Source organism: Suricata suricatta, chromosome 4 (assembly GCF_006229205.1).
Source record: "Suricata suricatta isolate VVHF042 chromosome 4, meerkat_22Aug2017_6uvM2_HiC, whole genome shotgun sequence".
Taxonomy (NCBI): Eukaryota; Metazoa; Chordata; class Mammalia; order Carnivora; family Herpestidae; genus Suricata; species Suricata suricatta.
The window spans coordinates 24,665,134-24,682,475 of NC_043703.1; the positions used below are offsets into that span (position 1 = coordinate 24,665,134).

Consider the following 17,342-nt stretch of genomic DNA (forward strand, 5'->3'; position numbering starts at 1 on the left):
TACTGAAACATAACATTTGAGTTAGGAAAGAGCTGAGAAGGATTTTAACATATAGGCAGAAGCCATGCCATGATCATCCAATGAAAAATAGTTTAAATTTTATTGTGTCAGCAGTATGTAGCCATTGAAGAGTCTGAGGAGGTTAGAGACCTATTTCTTACTCTCAATGCTTGCCAGGAAGAGGTAGTATAGGAAGTAAAGGAAGGAAGACAATATGAAGGAGGAACAGTCCTCTAGAATACAGAATGATTCCAGTTTAGTGTAACTTCAAGATGTTCACAGATTACAATCTTCCCGACTAATAAGCCTCTTGCACTCTTGCTATAGGAGGAACTTGGACACAACCTCCCAGCATGAGGTCAATCCAAGGTACTGTGTTCTACTAACTTTCCATATCTAATATATAGAGACAACCTATTATCTATTTCCCCTCTATTTCTTAAACTTGGTAAGAACTATTAAGAGCTTACACAAGTGGATTAACATGGTTTTGAGAATTTCCTAAAGACAAAAATACTGAACAGTAATATTCTACCTAGAACTGAGTTTTTCTCTGTGTATACTTTATTAGGAACTTTGAAACAGCCTTTAAATCATTTGCTAAAGGACTCTGTGATAGATAAATCTAAGACTGGAGCTCTCATTTTACATCAGAATGTAACAAATACCAACCCTTTGAATGCTATATTAAGATTTTTTAATGGTCCTGCTTCCAGTGGCTAGGTCTGGGGAAGGGGTGGCAGGTGCCATGTGTGGCCAAGAAGGTGGCAAGAAGAAGCCCCTGAAGCAGCCCAAAAGGAGGCCAAGGAGATGGATGAGATGAGATGAGAAGCAGAAACAGAAAGAGGAGCAAAAGAAACTTGATGAGCTAAAAGCAAATGCCAGGAGAAGGGCCCCCTGGCCACAGGTGGAATTAAGAAGTTTGGCAAAAGGTAAGCTGTTCCTTATGCCTGAGTCAATGGTGATCCTTAAGTCCATTCCTGTTTAAACATCTGGATTCCCTGTCATATCATCTGTTGACACCTACAGCTAGAATGAAGTGTTGTCATAGAACTTGTTATACATTTAAGAATAAACTTTTTAAATTAGGTTTATTTATTTTGAAAGAGAGAGAGCGAGAGAGCACATATGCATCAGAGCACTAGCAGGGGAGGGGCAGAGAGAGAGAGAGAAAGAGAGATGGAGAGAGAGAATCCCAAGCAGGTTCCAGGCTCAGTGCAGAGCCAAAGCAGGGCTTGATCCCACCAACCGTGAGATCATGGCCTAAGCTGAAATCAAGAGTCAGAACACTTAACCAACTGAGCCACCAGATGCCCCTTAGAATAAACTTTGGTGCAAAAAATATAAAATCCATTAATCATAAAAAAAGATTTTTAATATGTAACTTTCGATGATACAGTACTCATTTGTGAACGTTCCTTAAAAGTTCTGCCTTACTAAAAACAACCCAAATGTAGATTATAGATTATAAAAAGAATTTCAACTACTTCAGTGAAAGGAATCAGTAAAGCATTAACTGCTAATCTTGTATCCTATCTCTGCATTCTGATTTGAAAACCTGAAGGGCATATTATATTATATTATATTATATTATATTATATTTATTATATTATTTAACTTGGTGTTAACGAAACATACCTAGTTGTCGGGCACTAGTAGGAAGTATAAAAACCCAGGGTCCAAGTGACATTCAATGAATCAGTAACTCCTAGGGAGGAGTCTTCCAAGGTGAAAATATAAATATAATTTATGTATGTCTTAAGAACAGAGATATTTGAAAATCAATTGCATTAGCTCATTCATTATTTGAAAACTGTACAGTGTGACATTGTAGCACATGAAAGAAGTTGATGAATAACATTTCCTCATATTCCTTACTTATAATTTAAAAGAGGGTAAATAATGGAAATGAGCATAGTCACCAAAGGGAAGGGAATTATATGTATGTGATTTGAATGAGGTATGGGGAACAAAGATGAAATGGTAAATAGCTGATTGGGTAATTACCTGTTCCCAGGGTCTCTAGCAAACAATAAGGACTTTTTTTTTTTTCTGAAAGAAAGTATCAATCTAGGTTATGGATAGCAGTAATAAATATCACTGAGTGAAGAAGCAATCGCTAAAGGCATCTTTTATTCCCTTTACTCAGTTGACATAATCCACTAAAAACCAAGAACCAGTTGTTGAGCCCCTCAATAATTCTGTAGCCAAGGACATATACTTCCAGGGTGTTTAATGTTATGGTTTGCAGGACAGACTCAGGAGCCTTTCTAAACTTGAGATAAATTATGTGTACTGTGATTTCTTTGATCGCTTATATCTGTCACTGTGCCCTAAGGAAAAAGGGATTATTTTGACAGGATTTCTTCTTTTAAATTCTGGCTGAATGTGGCCCAGTAACATGTTTATACAATTTGTGGTGAACAACTTACTGTATAGAAAGATGGTGATCACAACTTAAAGATTCCTGCTCTCCAGGTGATCTTTTGTCATTCTGTGTTTTTACTTCTTGATCTTATAAATGGTAATCATGAGTCCCTTCCTTCCACAAGTGCCTTGAAATAATCATTTTCAGAATTGTTGGGGTTTTTTGTAAATAAATTAAGCTCCTTTTAAAAAATATGTTTTAATGTTTATTTATTTTTGAGAGAGAGAGACAGAGACATGAGCAAGGGAGGGTCAGAGAAAGAAGCAGGCTCTAGACTCTGCATGTCAGCACAAGGCCCGAAGCCAGGCTTGGACTCACAATCCATGAGATCACGACCCAAGCCAAAGTCAAACACAACCAACTGAGTCACTCAGACGCCCCTGTTTACTCTTGAAGTCCATATTTCATTTTGTTTATATTGCACAGAATAAAATGATTTTTTAAATTTTATCTGGCTTTAGATTATCTAAGCGTTGACTTAGTAAGCATTGTAAAAACACAGAATTAGGAGAGATCTCTCTTTTCAACTACATTTTGGCGAAGAGGAAGGAAGAGCAGAACCTGTATTTGCAAGAGAATGGGATGATAACAGATTTATACAGGGAACGACTCCTCATTGTTGGAGACAACTGAAAATGTTCACGGGTTGGTAATTGGCAGAAGTGCGATGGTTGGGTGTTTCGCATCTGTCATCTGTCCAGCAGACCTATCATCTATGCAGCAGATAGAAGATAAACAAAAACAAATAACCAGTATCTGTGTAAAATGCCTGGAGTAGTGTGTGGGTGATCCCTAATAAAAGTAATATTTAGAGAAAGAGATGTCAAGGCTTTAAATTGATAGCAACGTTCATCATGAGCCATAAAAGTTTCTTTCCTTGAAAATGTGCACTATTGATTATGAATTTTAGTTTCTTATAAAAAGTAAATAAAATAAGTCTTGTGTGTTTTGACTATAAAGAGTTAATTCATTTTACAAAAAATAGTCCCACAACCCCACTTACATCAAGCCACTTTTATCACCAAGCAGGTGACAGTCCCCAGAGGCGGAGTGAGGCATTTGAGAATTTTAAAGCCTGATTATTGCTATTTCTGAAACACAGACGTTACTAGAGATGGAAATATCATGCCTTTCTACTCATACTCTAGGTTATTTGTATTTCTGTGTTAATGTGTTGTCTACTGGTGTTATAATTATCACCTTTCAGCTTAATAAAAATACAACCTTGTTTTCAGCTAATTCCTAGCATTTTTCTCCCTTTCTTCAAAATCAGGCAAACTGTTTCAGTTTGATCAGGTCCTTGGGTGTTAAAAAGAGCTAAGTTTAACAATATAAAAGTAAAGTTCAGAAATAATTCTAAAGCTAAGCATACTGGGTCAGTCCTTACCTCATCATAGATTTCCACAATTATATGAAAAGAAAGTAAAAGAAAAAGGTTTAAGTGCTACCTGACTGGGGGAAGGGGATCTTTCTGCAACAGGGTAACTATGGAGGAAAGGCTGATTTCACCAGAGAATATGGAAGTAACGGTCCTATTCTGCTCTGTGTATGAGAAAGATCAAATTCTTGCCTTTATGTAAGATTTAGAGGAGGGAAGTGGGTAACTTGGTTTACTATATTCTACTACCACTACTGTCCCTCTTCTATAATGACCTGAAATGTCTTATTCCTGCTGGATGTGCGTATGCAACTGCGGATATTTTGTTTTTATTATTTTTATTTTACTTTTTAAAACTATCTGCCTATATATCCAGTGTAAAAGTAACAAAATAATGGGTAGACTTCAGGCCATAACTGCATCAGCATATCAGCAAGTACACTACTACAGGGTCACCATTGATTCATGAGCTTCCTTAGCTATTAATGGAGGTTACTTCAACATGCACGTCACCTAGCCCTCAAAGACTGCCCTCCCACCCCAACCCACCAGGGCATCTGTTTTTCAGGCGGAATGAGAGTTACTGTTACTTTCAGGAACTTGCGGTCCGATCTAGAATGGATAGTGCTTTAGTGGGACCACTGCTTTTGCAGAAAGCCATTTCTTTTCTCAGAACCGAGAGTGTTTGTTCTGCTTCTTTACCTGTAATTGCCACAAACTTGAGGATATATGATGGCTTGATATCCCTGATTATGACCAAATCTTGCAATATTTCGACCATGTCTTTCCCCCTTTTCCCTCTAAGTAATTCTGATTCTTTGCTCTAAGCAGGTTCCCCACGTTGATCTTTAGATTGCCATCCTCATTATACTTCCCAACCTAAATCTATCATGATAGTCCCATCCTTTAGTACCTTTATTCCTTTCAAGTTTTAGAAGCCAAAAACCTACAGAACAACAATATAAAAACACCATTAACCACCATCTTATCTAAAACAGCTGTGGTTTTTTAACTATTCCTAAATGCACAAATACAAAGGAGTACGTGCATTTATGTATTCCTTCAATATGCTATGTAACTATAGATCCCTTCAGTCTTTATGATAGTTTGTTTTAATATTTACACATATTATCCCCTATTGGTTCTTTTCACACTTTAATACTATATATAGTCAGCAATCAAAAATTATATATATCTTTTTTAATAGGCTCAATGATTTTCTTAAGACAAATTCTCAATTGTGTATCAAAGTTTGGGGTTATTTTTATAGTTTTTGATAGGTATTACAATCCTTTCCCTTGTATGTGAATATTCTATAAACACTGTAAAAATTCATGTTTCATAGTGATTTTCTTACCCAAAAAAATAGCACTGCTAACTCTAGGCTCCTTTCTAGGAAGTAATACTTTCTAAACATTGGGGCACCTGGGTGGCTCAGTCAGTTAAGTTCTTGACTCTTGACTTTGACTCAGGTCATTATCTCATGGTTCATGAGATCAAGCCCTATGTGGGGCTCTGTACTCACAGTGCAGAGCCTGCCTGGGATCTTCTCTCTTTCTCTTTCTCTTTCTCTCCCCCACACCCCCCAGTCACTCTCTCCCTTCTCTCTCTTACTAAGTAAACTTCAAAAAGAAGAATTTTCAAACATTGTACATCAAGCTACGGTATTTTCCTTTGTTTAACTATATATTTGTAATGCTAATTTTTGGTTTGCTATTTACTATTTCATATAATTAATGAATTGCCTGCTATCAAAATTAAGATTTTATTGATAAAATCCTCACCCATCCTTCCAATATTAAGTCATTCATTTTCTTTCATTCAGCGTTAAGTAATTACATATAGATTTCTTATTTCATCTACTTTAAATGATGCTTCATGGACTCCCACTACATAGAATAAACATATGAACCACCTATCCCTCTTTCCATCATTTTCTTTCTTTTTTCCCTCTCTTAAATTTGGTCAAATTGAACTGTAATTTAATATTATGGAGCTGACAAGATTTTATGGTTAGCTTAGAAAACTTAGTTATAATATTAATTCTAGTCAAGCTTTTAAGTTTATTCCAATCATTGAGAAATAATTACTATTTATTAAGATATTTATGTGTATATTTTCACTATAAAGACCACAATATACCAGGATTACATATTTTTTTCCTATGGATCAATGTGACTTGATCCTTGTGCTACTTTAAAAGATTAGATTTTCCTTTTTTACATGTCTGGATTTTTTTCCTTAAGATTCTGCAGTGACATCATCTGAAATTTAAGACTAAATATGAAAACCAGATAGTCTCTTGGCAGAATATAAAAAGCTCTTAATTCCCTATTGCTGAAGGATAGTAAAAGATAAGGATTAGGATCAGGATTTAATTGTAAGGGTAATAGAACTACTTATAATATCAAATTTTCAAACCTTACAATATTGCTACTCCAAGATCACAGCTGTGATTTTGAAGGAGTAAGACAGAGACTTAGCAAACAGGCATTCTTGTTTTTAACAAAAATACTGAATTTCCAGATTCTCTGAATCTATTGCGACTTCAGAAGTGTTTCATGTTTTCCTTTTAAAGTTTAGTGTTCTCTTTATGGAAAATGATTTGAAGACCTCTCAAGATCACATTGACTCCACTCAGTATTGACATTCACCTTCTTTTCTTCTCACTAGACCCATAAACAGATTAGTTGTACAATGTCCTAGTAGAAAAAAATTGTATGCCTCCTAAATGAAGGAAATTATACCTAGAGTGTGCTAGGAGAGAATTATGGGACCAAATTACTGAATAAAATCACTGAATCAAGTGAAGCATAAATTTGGATAACTAAGAAGCTCTTCACATGTAAGCATACTTCTAGGACACATAATTTAACATGCTGGTAAGAAACCAAGGACATGGTATTAATTGCTGTCAGGATATCTCTTGGACCTTGGATGATGTAACAGGCTACAGTAGAGAAGTAGAAGTTCCAGAATGACAATGGTAGATGGTGGAAAAATAAAGAAAAATATCTAAAAGTAGGCCATACTGCCTTCCATTGTGTTCTGTGGAATAGCTTGAACACTGCTTATCAATAAAAAAAAGGAAATAAATGTAATGCAGGTGACACACATATCACTGAGACCATCACTTGGTGGCTTTTCTCTGCCAGACTAGGGCTGATGGTAGGAGATGCTGTATAAATACGATGCCCTTTTATATCAAAGTGGATAATAGTATTTTGAAATGAACATAAAATGCCAGAGTCCAGCTCCAGCAGGTCCAGGGCTCCCTGAAGGAGGGACAGTGTCGGTGAAAGGGAGAGGGATGAGAGAGCCACAAGTTTCTTTCTGATCACTAGGTAGGCATCTCTGCTCTGATTAAGAGCAGCTTTATTCATGGTAAAAAATGTGTGGGGTACAGCACAGAAGTGGCATTTGCCTTAGACAATGATTTCTGATGACAAATTTCTTTGGTATGTAAACATTTCCCAGAACATAGATTGGTAGAAGACTCATGCATAATCTTTATCAATAATGATTGATGTAGGTGACTAGATGCTTATCATGTGGAGAAGGAAGGTATCTTCAGCATGCAAATATAAGAAAATTTTTTAGCAGAACAAAAGTTAGTTCTTTGTGAGCAGGGTCAATAGCCTATTTTCTTGAGGGGAAGTAAAACAGGTTTCTCAGGAAATGTAATATTTGCTCTTATAATCATAAAAGAAGAAATTCCTATAATAAGTTCCTTCACAAGGTGCAGTCAGCATATTTTAGAAGAAGGGGACAAGTCAGTCCTGATACCAATCAGCAAGGTGCCTTGGGGGGGTCTGTGCTCCTCTGATGGCGGGAGGCCGTGCAAACGCACCTTAACCTCACAAGGAGTATTCTCAACTTAGTGAGTTCAGAAATGCTCCCAACATCATAAAGTAGTACTTAACCACAGAAATAAGGCAGATACAATTACAAAACACGTGGCGAAAGTTAGAGGGGCAGCCAAGTTGACTTGAACCTCAGAGAGTTATGGAAATAGAATCAAAAGCAATTAAGGCAGATTATAATAGTGTTTTATCTATCTCTGGAATTTAGTTCATATTCAGACAGGAACCTACTGACTAAAGGAAAACAATCAAGACTCCAGGAGGAACAACCTAAAACAACACATTAATCACAAAGACATCTAGAGTCACTTCCTTGGGCAACAGGTGAATAACCTGACATTTCCCAAGTGATTCAACTCAAAATACAGTCATGACCACTATAGAAGTAGGAACATAATTGGATAAGGTAATAAATAAATTCCTGGACCAAGTATTTTTATTTCCCAAGTCCTTAATATATTATTAGAAGGAATATTCTTGACAGATGACACAATTCTCCACCCACATCCTTCTCCCCCTCCCCCAACCAGTGCAACACACAGTTTCCATAAGCAAAGTTTTGAGGACTATGATTATGGGACCAGCCAAATGGAAGAATCTGAACTGATTCCTTTCATAACAACTAAAGAAAAAAGGAAAAATATAAAGAAAAAAAGATCTCATCCTGGAGATCTGATAGAGATTTGCACCAACCTTGATAGCTTAAAATACTGAGTTAGTGATTCCCTCATTTCTCCATGTAATTTGTAAATCTAGATCTAAAATCTAGACATATACTAGAAGTTGATAGTAGACTGTCACAAACTCAACCAACTAGATACTCAAGTTCAAATGTTGCACAGCTGGGTGTATTTGATAAAGCAGAATAATAGGGCCTCTGGTAAAATATATGCAGTCTTTGATCAGTCAAATGCCTTATTTTCTATCTTTATAATGAATGCAGATCAGAGAATTTAAAATTTAAGTGATATAGATAACAGTCTACATTTCTGCCCCAGGGCTGTGTTAAATCTCCTACCCTCTGTCAAAGTTATAGTTGAAAGGGGCATAGAGAGATCATATGGATAGATATTTTATAAACATCACCTTGCAAAGTCCACCTCTAAGAATGGAGTAAAAGACTCTTCTAGACTTTATAAAAATAAGTTATTTTGTTCACTGCTATAACACCAATGGTAGAGTACTGAATAAATGCATACATCTGTATTTTCAGGTCTTGGAATGTGATCTTATAACCTAGTATTCACTCACTAATAGTTATTGCATTAGGAAATAAATGATTAAGAGACACCAGGTGGCTCAGCTGGTTAAGTGTCCAACTTCAGCTCAGGTAATGGCCTAACGGTTCATGAGTTTGATCCCTGCATAGCACTCTCGGCTGAAAGCTCAGAGCCTGGAGCCTGCTTTGGATTCTGCGATTCCCTCTCTCTCTGCCCTTACGCCCTCCCACTCTCAAAAAAAAAGAATAAACTTTAAAAATTTGTTTAAAAAATAAAAAAAGAAATGATTAAAGATGCAGTATCTACATTAAATTTATATTATTTAGAATTTCCAAAGGAACATGTTTTCTTTTTTTCTGAGAAAGAATGAAATCCTGCCATTTGCATCAATGTGGATGAAACTGGAGGACATTATGCTAAGTGAAATATGTCAGCAGAGAAAGACAGCTACCATATGTTTTCACTCATATTTGGATCTTGAGAAACTTAACAGAAGATCATGGGGGATGGGAAGAGAAAAAAAAAAAACAAATAGAGAGGGAGGGAGGCAAACCATAAGAGACTCTCAAATACAGAGAGCCAGCTGAGGGCTGGGGGGGTGGGAGGAGGGGAAAATGGGCGATGGACATTGAGGAGGATACTTGGGGTGAGCGCTGGTGTTGTACAGAAGCCAATTTAACAGCGAATTATATTAAAAATAAAAATAGATAAAATTTCTATTTGACTATGTCCTATACTTCAATGAATGTGGCAACAATTTAAGTTTAGCTGTTGTTAAAGAAGTTAAGAAAACCTGCATCAATCCTGTTATTTTATTTCAGTCATGTTTCCTTGGTCAGTAATTGGATGCCATGCAGTGATGATGATGAGAAGGAGGATTATCGCTAAGTGTATGAGTCTCATGCAAAGTCTAGACCAGAAGTAAAAAAGGTCTCTTTGTAGCCTGTCTCCAGCCCCTCTATGATTAAAAAGTCCATTGTTGGTCGCTTTGACCCTCCTTCTAATCTGCATTCAGCCAACATAATGAAGAAATAAAGTATAAACTAATTACACCTACTCTTACAAACCTTTCCCTGCTCCCATGTTTTCAGTGAGGAAGAGTGAAAAACAGATGGCGAGTGGATGATCACAATTCATATATTTAAGAAAGTAGGGACACTAAATCTCTTGCTTTTATTGGGGCGGGGGTGGGGGGAAGGGATCTAATGTGTAGTTAGTGATCTAAACCTGCTAGCAAAGATTACCAAAGGCATTTTATCAACTGGCAGGGCCAACTATAAACCTCACTACCTAACCTCGAGTTTATAGATACTTCCTATCCTCATTCATAGTATGTTTGGTAGGAACTCAGTGGCCTCTCAGTCACAGGGGACATGAGAGTAGTCCATGAAATTATTACATTAATTTATTCCATTAATTGATATTATTATATTAATTAGAGTTATTAAGCTGGAATTCAAAACTATTCTTCTTATTGATAAAACTCATAAGTACTAGAAAATAGAAAACAAATGTTATAAAAACTCAGGAGCCCCCACTTCTATAAAATTTCTGTGTATTCAGTAGTCTGTAGCATGTTAAAACATGGTGTTAAAAGGAGACCTATTGCTGCCTCTGGCACCCATCACCACTGAGAATGAGGCAAATCTCCTAGTGGGTTTTTTTTTTTTCCTTCAGTTCTTGAAGTTTACATCTACTGCATTGAAATGCTTCTAGTTTTTGGTGGAGTGCAGAGCAAAAAAAAGGATCTGCATCAGGTTGGTGATATGCAAGCCACTCTGCCACTTGGACCATATGTCTAAGAAGACACAATGGTTCTTAAAAGGTATGAGTCAGGTAAGTTTATGTATGAAGTCAGGTAGATCTCGTGAGTGAATCCAGCATCGACCTTTACGGTTTTGGAGAAAATATACACCATCCTTAGCAAATAAAGAGTAGCTTTCTGAGACACAATGTCACACTTGCCACTGAGCCATACATTATACAAACAAAATGTAAGACCATGGGCCATATCATGAATTGGAACCTCTCTTGGCCTCTAAAGTCATAAGGCTGGCATTAGTATTCTACCGTCAAACAGAAGTGGTACATAAGGCTTAGGCATTTTTTGAAGGAACAAGTAGTCAAGAACATATGCTTCTTTCTTCTTGCCCATTAATTTCCATCTCTCATTCAATGCCAGTACCCCCTTTAGATTCTTATCTTAAGAGGATTGTTTAGGGTTGTTTTAAATATATAGTTCTGCATATTTTACTGACAGCAAAAAACATAAATACCTCTCGAATTTCATCCTCACTCTGGGGTAGCCCTAAAAACAGGAGCATAAATCCTCTCAGGGCGCTGAATATCTGACTGTTCATTTTCCCTAAAAGCTGGGAAGACCAAGATACCCATTCATACTACTGATAGATGATGTCTAATGGTTTGGCTATATGGGCAGCACCTTAGAATAATTAAAAAAAAAGTGGTAACAAGAAAGGTCTAAAGAGGTGGCATGTGGATTGACATCTCTGAATGGCTTCAAAGAATCTCTTCATTTGTTAAAGTAATTTAGATATTTGTTTAGGTTTTATTTATTAATTTAAATAATTAAGGTATTTGTACTGTAAAAGCTTAATAGGGAACATCAGAAGAGAAAAAATTTAATAATTAGCTAGATAAGATGACCCAATCTGTGGAGATAAGCCAGTTTCCCTCCCTAGTCCCTCCTGTTCTTTCTCAAGTAAAACAGTAACAATGTGTCTGTGGAAGCAGAGGTGTGGTTGGAAGTTATTATGTATCCTGTCAGGGACAGGGACCTTGAAACATTCAGGCTGATCTGCTTATTCTAATTGCTGTTTGCCCAGCCTACCAATAGCAGAGACAACAATGAGTCCTTGACAGGGCACTGAACCTCAACAACCAGCTCACTCTCCAGAATCAGAGTGAGTATATTTGAAAACTTGCCGAAGGAAGAAACAATGTTTTATTCTCTGTAGAATGGATACTTAATCCACTTACATATTTTCATTTCCTGCCTGCAATACTTCCTTCCCTATCACTATGAGAAGACTTAAGTACTTGTTCACTATCACAGTATTTCACACAACACTTCTATTAAGGGAAATAATTGTAAAGAAATGAAGTATGGCATTTGGCTCATTCTCATGGAATTTATGGCTGACCCTTGCACACTGCCATTCTGAAGTAGCTAGCCTGAGAGAATGTTACAATGTTCTTTAAATAGTAAGTTACATTGCAAACTAGGTGGCACATTGCAATGTGGGATATTGATCTCTAGGAAACAACACATGCTCTGAATTAGTGACTGGTATAGCATGCTGTTTGTTTCTGATAGTAGAATTTATGCATCTAGAAATCAAGAGGTGGGAAAGGGAGTTTCTCCTATCATTATTGTCCCTAATGATCCACTAACAAACATTTTCCTTCTCCTCCCCTTGATGTTAGGTTTTGCAATTTTAGAGAACCTCATGTCAAAGTGATGAATACTATCTGTCATCAGGGGCCAAAACAATGGACCCAATAAAGTCAAAGATGAACTGCACTTGGACACTTTAATTTATGCCATTCAACAATTAGCTAAAAAAGGTGGGGGGCGCACCTGGACAGCTCAGTCGGTTAAGTGTTTGACTTCAGCTCAGGTCAGGATCTTGTGGTTTGTGGGTCTGAGCCCCATGTCAGGCTCTGTGCTGACAGCTCAGACCCTGAAATCTGACTTAGGTTCTGTGTCTCCTCTCTGTCTCTCTCTTAAAAAAAATAAACATTAAATAAAGTAAAGAAAATCCAAATATCTAAAAAAAAAATGGTGCTTTGTTATGCTGGTGGGAATGACTGATGCCAATTATCAAGGACAATTTTGGTTGGTACTATAAGGACGCAGGTCCGATCCAGCCTTCCCCACCGGGCCTTCCCAGCTGCCTTCCCCTGTACTTAAAGGGGAAGGTGCCTGCTTCTCCTGAAAGGGCGCACCTTAAGGAGGGACAACTCCTGCGGCACCCAATTGGGAGAGGCCCGCCGATACCTTTGACCTTTCTAGAGGCAGGCCTAGTCACGCCCCACGTGGGGCATCCTGGGCCCACTCTGATTGGTCAATACTCCAACTATTGTGATTGGCTCCCACAACTGCCAGTGTTGATGGGAGGGGGTAGGGATTGGATCACTGTACACCTGTCATCATTTCCTGTAACGCCCCCTCCCAAAGGCATAAAAGGCCCTGCCCTGCCTTTGTTCGGGGCTCTCTCCACGTGGCCAGCGGGTTGGCTGGAGACTGTGAGCCCGAGCTTAAGCTTGTAATAAAGGCTCTTTGCTTTTGCAGGTGTGACTCAGTCTCCCTAGCAGTCTCTGGTGCTTGTTTTGGGGCGATTTGGGGCGATTTTACAAACTTGGGCACAACAGTACTACAGAATTGGGCCAAGGAGGCATATGTCTGAGATTTGGGTGGTGCTCAATACACCTATATACTTTGCTAAAACTTAAGAAAACATTACAAAGTCCGTCAAACAGGCACAGCCCTTAATAGCACAGATTCTCTGGGAATAAAATTTAGTATCACTTGTTAGGGAACAACCACAACTACTTGAGATGCTAGATGAAGGCAAAATAAATATGGAAGGTGAAGAAGACAATTGTGCATACCCTCTGTGGACATGCGGGCAGTTGTAGAAATAGTATGTACCATTATTTCACCTTTGCTTTGATATGAATATGTATGTTTGTATGTATGTATGTATGCTTTCATATATTTGTTTGTATGACAGTTCCTCCTTTATTTTTCCCCTTACATTTTTCTACTGCTTATCATAAGATGTACTAATAGTGGCTAGATATATATCTCAGTCCTTAAGTTATATAAACCAAGGGTGAGTGTGACTAAGGTAGAAAAACAATGGTCGTCACCCAATAATTAATATCAAGTGTTATTGTATATTGAGTTTTAGGAAGAACAGTAGTGTGGTTTTCGTTATATGAGGGATTGTTGAATCACTTAAAGTAAAAGAATGATTTTGTCATCACCCTTTTGTCCAAGTGAAAATGTCTAAATTTGTCTGTACAGATGCCAAATGACAATGTTTGGATTGTGCTAGATTGTATTATTAGAACCTTGTTGATCTAAAGACTACCTCTCAAAGAAGCCAATAGAATGGTCCAGGTTAGCACCATCACAGAGAGTCCAAAAAATTCGAAAGCAGTGAAACAACAACCATTAGTCTTGGAAGGTCATCACTGATAAATATGGTTAAAGGCAAAATGCCACAGAATTTCACCCTTGTTTTGCTCTTCTCCATGTTTTACCCTGCTTCTGTTTTTTAATGGAGGTAAATAGCATCACTGGCCCAGAACCACCAAGGTTGGTTATATATCCAAAGAGGGGGATCACACAGAAGCCACAATTCCCCATAGTTCTCTCCACCCATCCCCCTTTCACAATCCCACTGTGGCGTCTGAATGTGTTTGGAATCTTGGTTTCCTTGCAGGTAGGTTTTACACTTCAGACAGGTATGAGCCAGTCTCTAATCCCCTTAATTCCCTTTTATTCAGAGTACTTATATAGAATATGCACAATTGTAAATCCTTTCTCTGCCTCTTTAGAAATCAATTTTTAAAAACTCTATGAAAAACAAAGTGATGTTTACCAGGTGGGAGTGCGGGGGGGCATGGGTTAAACAGATGATGGGGATGAAAGAGGGCACTTGTGATGAGCACAGGGTTGATATATGGAAGTGTTGAATCACTAAATTGTACACCTGAAACTAATATTACACTGTATGCTGACCAGCTAGGATTTATATAAAAATTTAAGGAATAAATAAAAATCTCTTGCTAGTTTTATAAACCAGACTGTCTTTCTCAATGACCTGGGGACAATCCCTTTGAAATGTAAACATCAAAGAAGATAGTGCCCCTCTCTTGAAGTCTTTGTGAGATGGTAGGAGTTTAACTTCCCTGAGCAGCACCAATTAGCAAACACAGATAGCATAATCACAGACAAAAATATTTGCAAAATCAGGAATAGCTTATTGTGCTTGCCACATCCTGCTGATCAACCTGTCCCCTAACATAGTCCAGTACTTTTCCAATAGCTCATCCCAGCACTAAAAATCTCTACTGCCCTTTGTTTCAATGGACTGAGTTCAGATTGGGTTTTGTTTTCTCTTCCCTGTTGGCAATAGTCTTGAACTATTCCTCATCCATTTAAATTTGGCAGGTGCCATCTTTCCTCCTGCACTACAAATAGAGCTGAGGTATTGGACCTAATTATGATAAGGAGATGGACATATGACCTAGGAATGTTAGTCATGCTTTGTTCATGCTATGGAGCAAAGGCTATGAATTACACCACCTGTAGGCACTGCAGCATTGGAATAATTAAGGATATTAGTTGACATTCTGAGCTGGGTAAATGAAACACTTTATTGTGAGGATAGTCCTTTTACCATAAACCTACTTTAATGCTGTAAGATGGTAGGATTCGTTGCAAAGTTATGAAGGATTAAAGAATGGTAGAAAATTAAACTGGAAAGAAATGTTGAAGATTGAATATTTACCAAAAAATGCTGAGCTTACTTAAAGGTAAGGTAACAATCTCGGATTTCCTATGATAGTCTCTGTTAATATCTGATATGAAAGTCAACTGGCAAGTCTGAAACCTTCAGGGAAGACCTGCTAGCTGCCAGCTGACTGGAAAGTCCAACAAGAGTTGGTAGCACAGAGGAGCCCTGTGCAATATGGGAGCAGTTACTTCTTCTAAGACCTTCAGTCTGTCTTAAGGCTTCTAAATGACTGGATGGGTGGCAATCTGCTTTCCTCAAAGTCTACTTATTTAAATATTAATAGTATCATGTTCACAGCAAACTAGACTAGTATTTCACCAAAGTACTGGGCATCATAGCCTAGCTAAGAGGACAAATAGAACTAACCATCACATCAAGTAAGCATCAGAGATGGAATGTTTCAGAAGTTGTATTCTTCCATGTATGAATCACAGTATGTAAATCTGACATTATCACTAGTAATAATTAGAAAATTAGAGTATAAGCATGTTATATAGAGTATATTTTGGGCTTACATATGTTCAATGACAAAGTTACCATATTGATGTTCAGTCTCAAGAAAAGAAATTTTGGTCACTGAAAGTTTATACAATTTGCTCAAGTTAACTTACCTAGCAAGCTGTGGCGCTGGACTTTAAGCACTTACTGTTCAATGCATTAATCACTAGCCGCATGTGGATGTTGACCAAAAGAAAAGGAGCTAAGCAAACAGTAACAAGCAAACAAAAGCCAAAGACACACAGAGTGTAATTTTTTTAACAGTAATGTATTATATTTACCCTAATACATGCAAAATGATTTCAGCATAAAATCAATATAAAATGATTGATGGTATATTTTATTGTTTCCCATGCTAAGTCTACCTTTAAGTTTGAAGATGCAGCATTAAAAAGAATGTCATTAATCATTTTGTATTAATTACATCGTTTTAATTACATCGTTTCATTTTACTGTTTTTTTTAAATTGTGGTTACTAGAAAATTTTAAATCATTGATGTGGCTTTGATTACATTTCTTGTGGACACTGCTAATGTGAGCACTAAACCTTCCTAAAGGGAACTTGCTCCTTATTTGTAAGGTGTGGCTCATTATCACTTAAATACAACTGGTACATAACACTTAATCAGCTTATTATCAACTAATGTAGGCCAAAACATATCTTTGTACCACAGAATACAGTAAATGTGTTCTTCACTCTGGTCTATATATTTAAAAAAAAATAGAGGCACATATTTGCTTTGGTTTTCTCATTAGACCTAATACCTGGTACAAATACTTCTTTTGATTCATCAAGACATGTCGCTCAACACTAGTGATGAGGGCGCGTAAAGCAAGCTGACAACCCATAACCCCTCTCCCCTCCCCACCCCTCTCCATGGCACATGTGATATTCCTCAGGCAGTCCTGACTGCCCAAGAACAAAGTAAAGGACATAAAACAAATAGTTAAATGGATAAGGGTCTCCATCAGTTAACAAATATCTCATCAATAGCCTAATCTCCATGGACTCCCTCCTATCTTAATGATAATACTTTGCCACAGGCAAAGACAACCTTAGCTTGACAACAGCTAGGCCTCCAGTAATCTGTAAATCCTCTTCAGCAGATAGAAATTCCTTTAAGAAACTTTCTCAGGGTGGAGCCAAGATGGTGGAGAGGAAGGGAGCTCTGTAAACTCCCTCCGCACCGTTTTTCGAACTGAGAAGGATATTACGTTCATCTGAGAGAGCGGAAGGAGAAAATACGAACTCCAGAAGGAATAGAACCTCAAGGATACCTGAGTGAGTGGGGGCGAACGGGGGAGATCCGAGGACGGGCCAGCCCGGACGGGCAGGGGAGGTAAGATCCCCAGCCCAACGTGGCGCAAGTGCGCGGCACCGGCACCCGAGAGACAAAGGGAAGA

The 17,342-nt window shown here is 37.7% G+C and overlaps 1 pseudogene; it reads left to right on the forward strand.

Moving 5' to 3' along the window:
- Nucleotides 1-748: 748 nt before the first annotated feature.
- Nucleotides 749-936, forward strand: LOC115290369 (annotated as a pseudogene).
- The last annotated feature ends 16,406 nt before the right edge of the window (nucleotides 937-17,342 follow it).